We start from the raw sequence: 13743 nt of genomic DNA on the forward strand, positions 1-13743 counted from the left end.
TAATAGTCAAACTATGATCTGGGGATTTCATCCTGCAAACTGGGGGAGTCCAAGCCCCTCTTATTGGATCCCTCAGAAATGCTTATATGTCCTACATATCTGTCTTGGGGGTCACTTGTCGTCTCTATCAGCCATAATTTTTTCTGAAATTTACATATTTCAGAGCACTTCAGAGTATCATCCTTTTGTTGTTGTCTTTCCCAATTCTTCTTCAGTCCTTATAAAAATTTACTCTGTGATTTTAGACCGATTGTTAAGTTTCTAAAATCTGAAGCATAGTTCAAGCCAGTGTTTAATCAAAATGGTCTGAGTGTGTAGAGTCAACAGAAGTACAGTGAAGACAGGAATTAGACTCCCACTAGAAGTTTTCTAAGGATCAGTGGCCCCAAACCAACGTCTGGATATGGGCCTACTTCTTGGCAGGTTTTTACAAGTAGCAGCCCAACCTAAGTCTCATTGACAAGAATGTCCAAAAGTCTCCATGATTTTGAGTGCAGGCTCCCAATTAACTATTCCAGCCCTAACTGAAGACTTCTTTTTTCCCCCTTCAACCTATTTATCTGTGACCCAGCACATTGTCTTTGCAGAATTGAAGTGTAGATTCAGACCACACAGAGATGTGTGTCTTTCCTCCAAGTATTTCTTCACATGAAATTTCAGAATGGGAACAATGCCAAGAGATACTAGTGAGACAATCGTTCCTAAAGGAGAAAACTTGGAAATATCTAGATGTATCATACCCCTGATATGACTAGATAGTTGGTTATATCCTCTGAATGGAATGTATATTCTTCCTGTTAATAATGATGTAGATCTTGCCAAACATTTTTACTAAACAGAATACTTAATACTTAAATCTACAGTATCTGTGTTCTGATTGTAGTGCTACCACACTTTTCACCAAGAACCATGGGTGGATATTTGCCTTACATTTGTGAGACTTAAAAGGCCCTCTTACTGAATTCTCAAAAAAAAAATTGCTCTACAGTTAAATTGATGTCTTCACCATCAGAAGCCAAATACTGCTAGCAAATTTTAAATGGCCTGTCTCCACAAAAACAAAAATCAAACCAAACAAGCAAACACAAGTATAAAATCAATCAGTCTAGTTATCTCTTTTCCCCCACTGTATTTGTTAACATTGGGATAAAACAACTCTCCTTCTCTGTGAGCAGAAGTTTGTGGCTGCCTTTTCTCTGTAGCAGCCTTCTGTCAATAGGCCATTTCTTTTTTTCCTTCAGGGTCAGGGCCCCTGTGCTCCTTAGAGTAGGGAAGGGAGATACTTCTTAATCAGTTCACAAAAGGAATACCTCTTAGATGGGGTTCAAAATGAAAACAAAACAAAACAACCCCAAATTGTGGAAAACATGGATTCCATGATACTTCCTATGTAATCCCATTGAATGGCTCCCTTCTATCCTTATCTGACTAGGAGACACAGTCCAGTGCTCCTTAAATAAAAATGTGATTCCCTCATGATAGCACTTAATACATTGATTTGTATTCAAATCATTATTCGTAGTCATTATTAAACTATACCTAGTATAGTACCTAAAACATAGCTGGCCCATACTAAATGGTTTGTGAATAAATGAATGTTCATGGCATATCAAATATCATGTGGATTATTTAGCACTAGCTTTGAAAATGCTTATCCATTACCTGGCTAGAATACAATATCTATATATATTGTCTAGAGAACAAAAAAGGCAATATAGAACAAAATAACAAAGTGCATAGCATAGGCAAAATTCCTAGTCAGAGTTATGAAACTTATTAACCTATGTGTGTAGATATGTATGTACATATACTATCCATGTTCCAAATGTATTTCAGATGGCTTACAAGAGCATATAAAAGCAAGATGATAATTGGGGTGCCTGGATGGCTCAGTCGGTTGAGTGTCCAACTCTTGATTTCAGCTCAGGTCATGATCCCAGAGTTGTGGGATCAAGCCCCATGTTGGGCTCCGCAATGAGTGTGGAGTCTGCTTGAGATTCTCTCTCCCTCCCCCCCCCCCCCCGCTCCCATGCTCATTCACGCTCTTTCTCTGTATCTAAAATAAAAGTAAGAAGATAAATAAATAAATAAACAAGATGATAACACATGATTTTCAAATGTGAGAAAAAAATGAGAAATATAAAACAATAGTGCCCGAAGTTCCTAGCAGCTGTGAGATGTCTTGTGAAAGAAAAAAGAGTTATTTGAACCTTGAAGAAGAGATGTAAATGTTTAGAGTAAAAAGCAGAAGGAAAAGGGCGTGAAAATCTGGGGGTACTCTGTGAAAACTAGACAATGGAGTTAATGTATTTAACATACCGTCAAGAGAAGTTCAAATTTTTTTGTGAAGGTCTCTCTTTAGGAAAAACAAATAAATAAAATTATGAAAACAAAGGTAGGTCAGGCCCTTTGAGGGGCCTGCACAAGCAAGAAGCCTTGAAGTTTAAAGGTCACTATTTTCTAGGTCTACCTGTCTGTGCATGTGGGAAAGTGTCCTGTCCAAGTGAGAATTCAGACATTTGGGTAGGAATTGGGAAAAGTGAGAGTGGAGAGAAGAGGTGAGATGAAAAGGACTAAAATCCCCAAATGTTAAATTTAAGTTTGATTCTATAAGCAGTGACAAGTTATTGGATATTTTTCTATATCATAAAATGTGGAAACTGGTGTATTTAAAAGATTCATTAGGGAGAGAGTAGGTTTATGAAAGAATGGAGGCAAGGAGACCATTGCAAGAATATATCTGTAATTCATGAGGTGATAAACATTTTAACAGACTTTATGCGTTATTCCATATTAGGAATTATGTTCTTTATGAAAATTATACTTTTTAACTGGTATTGAAAGTGACAAAATACAGTATTGTGTCTGAAGAAAGAAGTTACATTCAGGGAAGATATGATTTCCATTAAAATAATTTTATTTTATGAGGCTTCGAGAACAATAATTAATGAATGGAACCATTTACAGTTCATAGTCTAATCACCATTATTGGCTAAGTTAGGTAGGCATAGCATTTTCCATTTGCGATTTTTTATACCAAATGTTAAAATTACTAGGAATTTTTCTTTTGTTTTGATTTTGATTGACATGCATATGCTGGAGATGTAAGACCCAAGTCTCTTATCACACTCTCCTCTGTGCTTGGAACTGCTGTAGATTTCACTGAGAGCTTCATGCAGAGATAAGAGTCCCCCAGTCTCAGGGATCTGTAAAAGGAAATTTAGGCATGTTCTCCTGGTTCTTCAATTGGCAAATAAAGCTGAAATTCATTTTTTTGGCATCCCAGGAAAACAGTGTCTTTCCTTTCCTTTTCTTTTTTTTAAAAAATATTTATTTATTTTTGAGGGCGGGGGACGGGAAAGGGAGAGAGAACAGAGACAGAGAGAGAGAATCCCAAGCAAGTTCCACACGGTCAGTGCAGAGTGCGACGCAGGGCTTAAACCCATGAACTATGAGATCATGGCCTGAGCCAAAACCAAGAGTCAGATGCTTAACTGACTGAGCTACCCAGGTGCCCCAACAGTATGTTTTCTAACAAAATGTCAAGATAATTTCTTGAATTAGACAAGATCAAAAATAAAAATATAAGGGATCTGGGAGAAGGAGCTTTCTGATGACTCACAAAAAGTCTTTAGAGCTGTTTCTCTAAAGAAAAATCAGCATACTCAGTTAGACTTTTGTCCAGACTTTTGCACAGAACCTGGAAAAAGACAAATGTTAAATGAAAAAAAAATGGAGAGACGCCTTTTAACATGCACATACACCAAGGGCCATCAGTAGGTGATGACATGGTTAGAGAAAAAGGTTGGGAGGAACAGAATATTCATTGATGAAAATACGTCACCCTTCATTCAGGTTACTTGCTTGCAGCAGGACAGTAAGATACAGTGTGCAATTTAGATTGGAATCTTGTTTTTAAAATATATGTGGCCATTAAGAAATTGGGGGGAGGGTAACAGGGGAAGCATCTGCAGGCGTTTGAGTATCAACTAGTTACCAGGAATTAAGTGTAATGATGTCTGTACATCAAATTTCAGTTTGGGCGACTTGTTTGCCACTATGGTTCGTGTTGGTGTGGTGTGTGTGTATATTACTAGCAGTAGTAATAATACTAGGAGCAGCAGCAGCAGCATAGCGAGGAGGGCTAGAGAGAATGAAAGAACCTTTCTAAAGGACACCATTAGGATCATGTGCTGTGGCAGACAGGTTAACAGATAGAAGAGAGAGGGGATGTTGTTCATGCCAAACAAACAAGTACTTACCACACCATCCCCCATTTTACAGCCTCCAGTTTCCGGAGTTTGTTCCTCCCTGTTTTCAGATACCATGCCTCCTACCACTCCGTTTTTCTGGGGTTCCTTCAACTTCTTTCTGGAGCTGCCAGGAAAAAAAAAAAAAACATGTTCCTTTTGCATACAGAAAAAAATAATAAGCTTTCAGATCATGGCAACTTCGTCTTTCACAACCAAAAAGGATTGTCAAGGTATTTCCTAAAAAATTTCAGAAATAAAAATAAAGTTTGAAAAAGTTTCTATCTTGAGTCTCCACCTTTAGTAGCATAAAATAGCAAGCAGAAAGCTTTGACATTTGAGCCTTTCTTTTAAAATGATTTCCTTTACCACATGTTGTCTTGGTGTAAGGGATGGGGAGCATAAAATCTTTTCTTTCTTTGTCTAATAAATATCCTAGGTATTGAGGCTTTTCCTCTCTCTCTCTATCCGTAGTATCATATCAGTATACTGCTTATAACCTGTGATTCATAAATACTACATGCAGTTCCAGTTTTTGGACTCTACTTAATACTATTATCTTTGGAGAATAGATTTGCTTTTTCATTCATCTCTTGGATTAACCCTTCTATTCTTCTGTTTATTGGTGATATTTCACTTGTCAAGGCCTACGAGTTCTTTTTCAATAAATGCTAAGATCATAAAGGCTTGCACCATGGTGGAGCCATGGGTGTTGTTGTTGGGTGACAAAGATAAAGGTGATAAATATCTTGGCTGGTTCTGAGGCCCTGGGACATAGAATGGTTGTTCCTGCTGTACAAGCCTCTGCTAGCCAAAGTTCTGGATGACATTTGGCTGGATGGCCATGGCATACGTGGGAACATTCTCCTTTCTACACTTTTGAGCATACAATTTAAGTGTATGTATAGCAGGTTATTTCACTGTATATGAGAAAATAATCGGCCCACATATTCATCTGTCAACAGAGAGTTTATTACACCATGAAAATCTGTCTTTCATCCTACCTCATAACATTGCTCTCAGGTAAGTATCACTACCATTATCTACATCGTGGGTGAGGAAGCTAAAGATGGGGAGCGGTGAAATGACACAGGCTCACAAATCACACTGGTAAGAGAGCTAGGCACAACGTCTGGGTTTTCTGCCTCTGGATTTTGTTATTGCATGATGTTAAATTTTATTTGAAATGTTATCTTTATGCTTGCACACGTCTCCTTCGATTATCTTCTCCAGCCCCAATCTCAAGTGGGGTCGCTTGACCCCATTTACTGCACTGGGCAGACGCACAGGAGCAAGACCTTCTTTTCCGTTTTCTGACCACCTTGACCACTGTAAAACTGTCCTGCTCATGAGAGCTCCTGAGAGTTTATGAGAAGCTGCTCCCCGAGCCCCTAGGGAAAATAACCAGGTCAAAATTTTAACTAAAATTTCTTGTTACTCTTCTTTCTTTAACATGAAAGGATTTTTTTTCCTAATGAATGTGGATATAAGGTAAGTTTTCAAGGTGATAAAAGAACCTTGAGCTACAGAGAAAAATATAAGTATTGTAAATTTCTTACTCTTCTGCCACCTTAACCTGTGTTAACCCATCCAAGGGCCCTATCATCCGTGTCATTGCATCATTTTTGTCCATGTTATTCTAGAAACCAGTGTTCTAAACCCATCTCAGAAAAAGAAATCTGGAATTCCTGTAATTGGATTCAAAGGGTTAGAATATCTCCTCTTAGTTCATCATTTGAACTTCCCATTATCTCTGTCCTTTATGAATCAAAACCAATGCTTAGTTTTGAGTTCCAGTGAAGTTCTCTGGGCTGTGATTGGATACACTAAAGAAGCACAAGACTGTAACTGCCCTTAAAAATTTTACAACCTGGGTTGGAAGATAAAATTAGCTTAACTTTCAGAAGGAAAAACCAAGGGAATAACAATAGCCCCATTGTAAGATGGTAAACTATGAAAGTGCCTAGAAGTAGAGAGAAATATGGCAGTAATCAGAGCTTGGGGACTGATGGTGATGAACGAAAAGGAAGAAAGCCTTATGTATAAAGTTTCTTACCTTGAGGATTGGAATTTAGTGGTACCTGAGAAAGGAATGTGAATACAAAGGAGTGGAGTCAAGTTCTATATGTGAGAGTTTATAGGTTGAGAAAATGATTACTGCACATTCCCTATGATTCCAGTGGTTGGATTTTCTTTGCAGTTGTGTAGCCTGCAGAAACACTCTTTAGATAGTTTTCATCAGTTCAAATGTGCCATCTACTCTATTTTTGAAAATGTTTATTCACTTGAGAAGGAGTAAAGTAAACAAATGCTTTCGGATTTTTCTCTCCAAGCTCTCTTAATGACCATCTAATTTGATGGCAGCATCGACTGAAATTGTCAATATCTGTGAAACAGGCAACTTTTACCACCTGTCAAACTACTGTTAGAAAGAAGACTGATAGACATAATTATTCCTCTCTATCTCAGGAAGAAAAGGGGTAAAGTTACATTCAAAGTGTCTTTAGAGAAACCAAATGTATAATCCTAGAAACTGACATTTGAGCATTCAAAAGACAGAACATACTTCTATATATGTCCTTCAAAATTTTTATAAGTCTTCAGAAATATGTTGGTAGCATACTTCAAAAAATGTAGACCATTTTAGTCAATGGACCAAACCTTCACTGATGAACTGAAGAGGTTTTATGCTTCTAGTAATAATACAACACTTTGTACTTCTGATAATCCTTTTATCTGAGGAGCTCAAGGCACATTAAAGGAAAAATCAAAATAGGGGGAATGGAAGTAATAATAACACAGTTAAAGCAAGTGTAGATATATTCTGTATAGATCAAGGTCAAGAATTTCCAAAGTGGTTACAGTAATGTAACTACATAGATCCTGATCTCATACACAAATATAGCGCCCCCAGTAGACTGCAACAGAAACCCCAGTTTAGAAACTGAAACTACAAAAAATATTCTTCCCCAAAACTTCTGCCTTGCTACAGCTCTTTAGGGGAGAGTGTTATATCTTTGAGCTCTAGTGCAGTATCTTGTTTATTCACCAGTGAAGTTTTGGATATTCCTGTTCAAACAGCAACAAGAAAAAATTTGTTCTAAGTTAACCTGATTTAGTACCATGGCCTCCCATGAGGACATAAATGCTGACAGAATTTAGCTGCGAAGAATAAAGGTGATTTCCCAAAGTGTTCTATGAGCCCGTGTGAAATTTTAATAGTCATTATGGCTAGAAGTATATGTGATCAAACACTTAGGAAAGCCTGTTCACAGTTACCCCTTGTGGAAATTCAAAAGATAGTTACTTAAACTTATATACCCATTTCCCTCCACCAAACACTTAGTAACACCTGTGTTTTTTAAGAACACAATTTAAGAAAAATGGTGTGGTGGACATAAAATTCCTCCAGTAATTAGGAGACCAGGTTCTGATGTCAACTAATAGATGTATGACTATAGATAAAACATTTAGGTTTTCTAAGTCTCTGTTTATTTGCCAATAAAGAGAGGATTTTGTAGTAGATAGCATAATTTTTAATTCTTTTTGGCAATAAAATTCAGTGATTTCATTTGAAGCATTCATTTAGAGCTCAGCATCTGTAAATACACCATCTGGACTTTATGCTAAATTCACAAGAATTTATAAGAAATTTGAATTCATAAGGAAAAACAAGCATTAGTATAATGATTCATCCTTACCTATACTTTCTTGTTCCTGTAAAATTCTTTAATTTTTGCAGAGGAAGAGTTCATTGATTTCTTTGTTTCCTCATGAACACCTTATTACATGTAATTTCTACAATAATAAAATTTACAAAAGTTTGCTGAAATGCAATTTCTAGATGATGGTACTTTTTGTGACAGAACCAACATGTTCTGTCCAAGGAACATCCCCAGCAGTTAGCACTCTTTATGTAATTTCTAGGTGTCGGCAGCAAAGCTGTTAGCTACTTTATCAGTGTGTTGAAAGCACACAATGTTCATCTTTGCTGGCAAAGCTACTATAGAATATGGTAATGCCGTAAGGGCCTGAGCGCTTTCTTTATGGCTTCAGCTCCCTCTTCTGCTCAGTCATCCAGGGTTAGAGAACATGTTCAGGGTTTTAAGATCAAGAAGAAAATTCATTCAAATGATCTTTTGGAGCCATCTAAATAGAGGCTGTAATAGAAACTTTCAAAAGCTTTTCGTAAGACGTTTCATTGATCCATTAAGAAAATACCCTTATGTTTCCACTCTAAGTAGATAACTTGTACCCTACTAGAATAGTTTCTAAACCTAGGTGTTACTGAACTCCTCGAATCAACTGAAATCATTTAAAATGAAATTTTAGATTCCAGCAGGAACCAGAATTGGATTCTCTGAAGGTGAGGTCTAAGGATCTGTTTTGTGAGGTTTCTCAAATAGACTTACCCAGTCTATGTGGTCCCAGTATGCAGACTGATGATATGGGAGCAAGAATGGAACGCCTTGTCTTGTAGGATATGATCCTAGAAATAGTTATATTCCTACTTGGTTTGTGGAAAAGTGTGAAAATTCTGTGAGTTGTTTAGGGCAACTATTGATAATCTAAGGAATATAATAACATCGTTACACAGGAGGGTTCAGGGTGAAAAAGAATGATATGTATGTATAAAAAGGCAAAAAAGGGAAATACTTAAATCTCTATGACAATAATGGTTTGCATGTCCTTATGTGTCCCTCTGACTTTCAGTGTCTTTATAAGTAGAATGAGAATGGATGGGGCAGCCAGGAGGTGAATAAAATGAGGGAGATGATTGTGGTTACTGCTTCAAAAGGAAGGGACAATAAGTATTTGAGTGCATATTATAACATGCCAGGCCAATTTCTTGGTACTTCTACACATACTATTTCATACAGTTCTTACAAGAGCCCTGAAAAATGTTCATTAATAATCCCATTAATACAGATGAGTAGATAGCCAATCAAGAATTCTAGAAATAGTAGATTGGACACACATATTTACATCTATTCCCCTGAAACCCTACTAATATGATAGTAAAGGGAGTTTTAAAAACACATGTACTCACAAAAACAAAAAGAAAGAAATAGACCAACTTTATGTTTAGAAGCTCGCAAGCAAACAGATGAGTGGTAAGTGACTTAGAAGCCAGAAAGTTATATCACAAATCAGTAAACAAATTATAACAAACAAAACTACTTTTACCACAGAGTCCATGAAAGCCACAAAAATTGGCTCTGAGAGTCACTTCCAGAACAGTGTATGAGGCTGGTGCTAAAAAGGAAATTGGTTGAAAGCTTCTAGATAAAGTATATAGTCTCCTTTATCAATTCTACCATTGTACACGCTAGGCAATTGTACCTCCTCACCCTGACAGCAGACTGAAAATTTATTCTCTGGAAGAGGTTTAATGGAGAGATTGTGGAAAATAAATATGTTTGAGAGTAAGCAACTTGTATTGAAAATCCAGATAGTCAATGAAAGATTATATATGGAAAGTTAACATCCTCTCAGATTTTTGTACTGCTTGTCTCCCAGAATACTGGCAGCCTGACTCTTACCTTCCAGATAGAAAATTGGAAGAAATTTCTCCATTAAACTGAACTAGTCCAAGAAAAAAAGACCTAAAGATAATAACATTTGGGTTCTCTATCCTAATTGCTCAGCCAAACCACACTATAATGAGCCCAACAATGAAGAAACCCTACCATGGGCAGAAAGCTTCAAATCAGCTGGCAAGTGCTTGCTTTTCATTATGAGCAGGCAGCCATGAATCACCAGACAATGAGGGAAATCTACTATTAGAGTCTAAGACAAAATTATATAAAGAGGAGAAAAAACCTTTGGAGGAAATTGAGACTTCGCAAGAAAAGAAAGATTAAAAAACATAAATAGAGAGATAGGAGAAGATATTGCTTTTATGAAATAAGGACAGCACTACTAAAGTTTAATATTTAGAGAATAAAAAGTACGACTTGGAAATTAAAAATGTGATAGTGGAAATTTTAATAAATGGTTTGGAAGATAAAGCTCAGGAAATCTTCTCCCTCCCCCTTCAAAAAGGAATATAAGAAAGGAAAGGTAAGAAAATTAAAGGGCCAGTTCAAAGAGAGAAGTACATTAAACAAGGGAGATAATCATTAGAGACATAATTTAAAAATATTTCCCAGAACTGAAGGACATATATTCAGGTTGAGACATTCTGCTGAGTACCAAGAACAATGAGGAAAATGGGATCTGCACTATGACAATTGTCATGAGGCCTTAAAACACTGGGAAAAAAAGAACATTCAACAATTGTAAAAAAACAAGATGATGAAGAAATAAAAATGAATTAGCCTTCTCAACAACATCAATGAAATCTTAAAGATAGTAAATAAATGTTTTCAAAATTTTGAGGGAAAATAAGTTCCGTACAAAGACTCTATACCAAATAATGTGAAGAAGATAAACGATGTCAAAGCATGATATTAATAAAAATATTTACCTCTCAAGCATACTTTCTTAGAAAGTTACTAAAGTATATATTCCAGGAAAGTGAATGAATGAAGAAAGAGGGAGACAAGAAAGAGGTACAGAGAATATTGGATTCAACTGAAGAGCTAAGTAAAGAGAATCCCCCAAGAAGACAGACTGTACAATGACAGTTGTACTCTACATTTAGACTAGAATGAATCAGAAGGCTGTATGAGTGGTTACTGCAAAAAAAATGAAATAGGACATCAAATGTGTTTTGCTTCATAGCAAGGGATTAAATGATTGACAGATTGCTTTAAAATAGTGATAATTAAAAAAAATTAAGCAAGCTCTCAATAAGACTATTATTAACTACAGGAAAAGCAGTAGGCTGTGCAAGAAAGAAAATGGCACCATCTGTCACATGACCAGGGCTGAATTGCTTTGCATAGTTGTAATAAACATTGAATCTATGCAAATGTTGATATGCCTACATTAAGAGGATGGACAACGGAAACTGCTAATATGGTGGGACCCAAGTGGAGGGAGAATATTGAAAGAGGGATATTCTCATCTTCCCTAACTGGAAGTCAATAGCTAATGCCTAAATCTGAAATTAAGCAATTAAGTGGACATCTCTGGTAGCAGGAAGCAAGGATGGTGGTGGGGGCGGCAGGGAAATTGATCTTTTTCAAAACAAGTCTTGTGGAAACCTTTGACACTTAAAACTATGTGATGTGTTAATTTGATAAGAAATCACATTAAACAAAAGTCTATTTTTGAATATTGAATAATTTTCAGTCTAGATGATATCGTCATCTGGAGATCTAGTTACACAGTTTGATGTTATTGGTACACATCCACAGAAATGCTATAAATCAATGTATAATTTAAATTTACATTAGCATTTCAAATGTAGGAAAATTCCAGAAAAGAGATTGTGAGTTTCTTAATTCTTCTATTGCAAAATGAAGATTTCACAGATAAGGTAATGTTTGTGCTTGGTATTGCCAAATAGGCAACTTTGTTCTTTTAGAGGTGACGTTTCAAGAAAAACATAGCTTTCAAAATGAAGGATCAATTTCTAAGGATTGTTGGCAAACCATCTTTAGGTTAGTTTTATTTAAAAGAAGATTCTGTGTGTGCATCTAAGCATGAAAAGTAGGATGTTTAAAGCATGGAGGAACTCTTATTAGTAACATAAAAAACACATCCTGTTTTATGTGCTGCTATTTCTAAAGACTTCGTTAAAATATGGGTAACTGTCTAATAAGATTACAACTTTACAACTTGTTTAAAATTTGTTTTTAAAACCAGCCCATTGGATTTTCATACCTTTCTTCTCACATTCCAGTTACGCAGCAAGGATGCTTCTCATACTTTATAGAAATATAATACTAAAGCTTTGTTTCAGGATTTCTAGTCGCTAAAATTCTTATCTTACCACAGTCTGGCTTTTATCACATTCTAGGACTACAGTCTTTCTTCATTTCCTCCTGAAAAGGGCTACTGGGAGGGCATCACCATTTGATCTTGATCCCCAGGACTCTCCTGCTTCTAGAGTATTGTTCATTCCATTCTTCTCTGTAGAAACTTCCACCTTTTCCATTTTGGCTTTCTAACTCCTTCCTCTTTCAGTGTCAAGCTCAAGACTCATTTCATCCAAAAATTATCGTTTGGTCACTCCAGCTATAAATATCTTTTAATATTGCTTTGTAAATATTTTTAAATTGTTTTATGACTTCTCATGTTATAGCATTAGATGTGAATTACATTGTGTAGTATTTAGTTTTCATTCCTATTTATGCTTATTTCCTAAGACAAAAGGCAAATTCTTTGAGAGTAAGGACCATATCCAACGTATTTTTATATGACCCCGGTGGTGCCTACACAAAATCAACACTCAAAAAATTATTATTCATCTAGCTTTGTCATTTATTCATCGAAGTGCCGGACAGGATCTGGGGACATAGCTGTGAATAAAGGAGACATCATAGTTAACTCTAATAGAATCGCAGTTTATTGAGAAAAATAGACATGGATACAAGTAACCCAAATGAAGAGTACATGTTGCTTTAAGAGTATCTAGTGTCAGGGAATTAGTGAAACCTTCCTGAGGCTTGTGCCAATCTGTTGATGAGGGTATATGGGGGTGGAGATTTTTTGCAAGGACATGTCATATGAAAAAGTATGGAGCATTCAAGCAAATGAGACAAGCTTGGGCTCAGTAGAGTGCAGTGGGGTGGAAGGTGAGACAAAAGGATGGAGGGAAATAAGTTCAAGATGAATCTTCGGGTGTGCCTAGACGACTCAGTCGGTTAAGTGTCCAACTCTTGGTTTTGGCTTAGGTCATGATCGCAGCTCATGAGATTGAGCCCCACATTGGGCTTTGTGCTGACAGTGTGGAGCCTATTTGGGATTCTCTCTTTCCCTCTCTATCTGCCCCTCCCCACTCTCTTTCTTTATCTCAAAATAAATAAACTTAAAAAAAAAAGATGAATCTTCAAAGATAGGAGAAGGTATGACTATGCAGTGTCTTATAAGTATGTTAAAATTTTTACTTTTCAAGCTAAATACAAAGGAAACTTATTGAAGTATTTAAACATTGGGAATATATGATTAGTCTTCCAGTTTGAAAGGTCACTGTAGTTGCAGTAGGAATAATAGACTGGAGTGTCTAGAAATAACCTCAAGGGAAGAAAGAGTTAATAGATTATTGCAGTCATATGCCAGAGGTAATGTTATCTTGGATTTGGGGGGTGAGAAGAGAGGGGAGTTAAAGAAGAAATGGAAGAAATTAAGAAATATGTATATGAAAAAATATTATCAGGGTGATTGTAGATGTAAGGATGTGATGGAGGGGGAAGTGGCAACAGAGTCTTAGAATTCTCATTTATACAACTGAAAATAAACTGTCAATGTTCTTGAGATTGGGAACAGAGGATAAAGACCAAGACTTAGAGGAGGCAGAAGGTGAGGTGGGCTTTGAGACATACAAGTGGAATATGTAGTCAGGTATATGGTGTGGAACATAGAAGAAAGAGCTGGGTGGAAA

The 13743-nt window shown here is 36.4% G+C and overlaps 1 long non-coding RNA gene across 1 annotated transcript in view; it reads right to left on the reverse strand.

Moving 5' to 3' along the window:
- Nucleotides 1-12610: 12610 nt before the first annotated feature.
- The window catches only part of LOC122241466, a 29009-nt gene continuing 27876 nt past the window's right edge, over nucleotides 12611-13743 (reverse strand). Inside the window, exon 7 of the long non-coding RNA XR_006221634.1 lies at nucleotides 12611-12661. This is a non-coding gene — a long non-coding RNA (uncharacterized LOC122241466). The remainder of the gene's footprint in view (nucleotides 12662-13743) is intronic.

This window comes from Panthera tigris, chromosome C1 (genome assembly GCF_018350195.1).
Source record: "Panthera tigris isolate Pti1 chromosome C1, P.tigris_Pti1_mat1.1, whole genome shotgun sequence".
Lineage (NCBI taxonomy): Eukaryota > Metazoa > Chordata > Mammalia > Carnivora > Felidae > Panthera > Panthera tigris.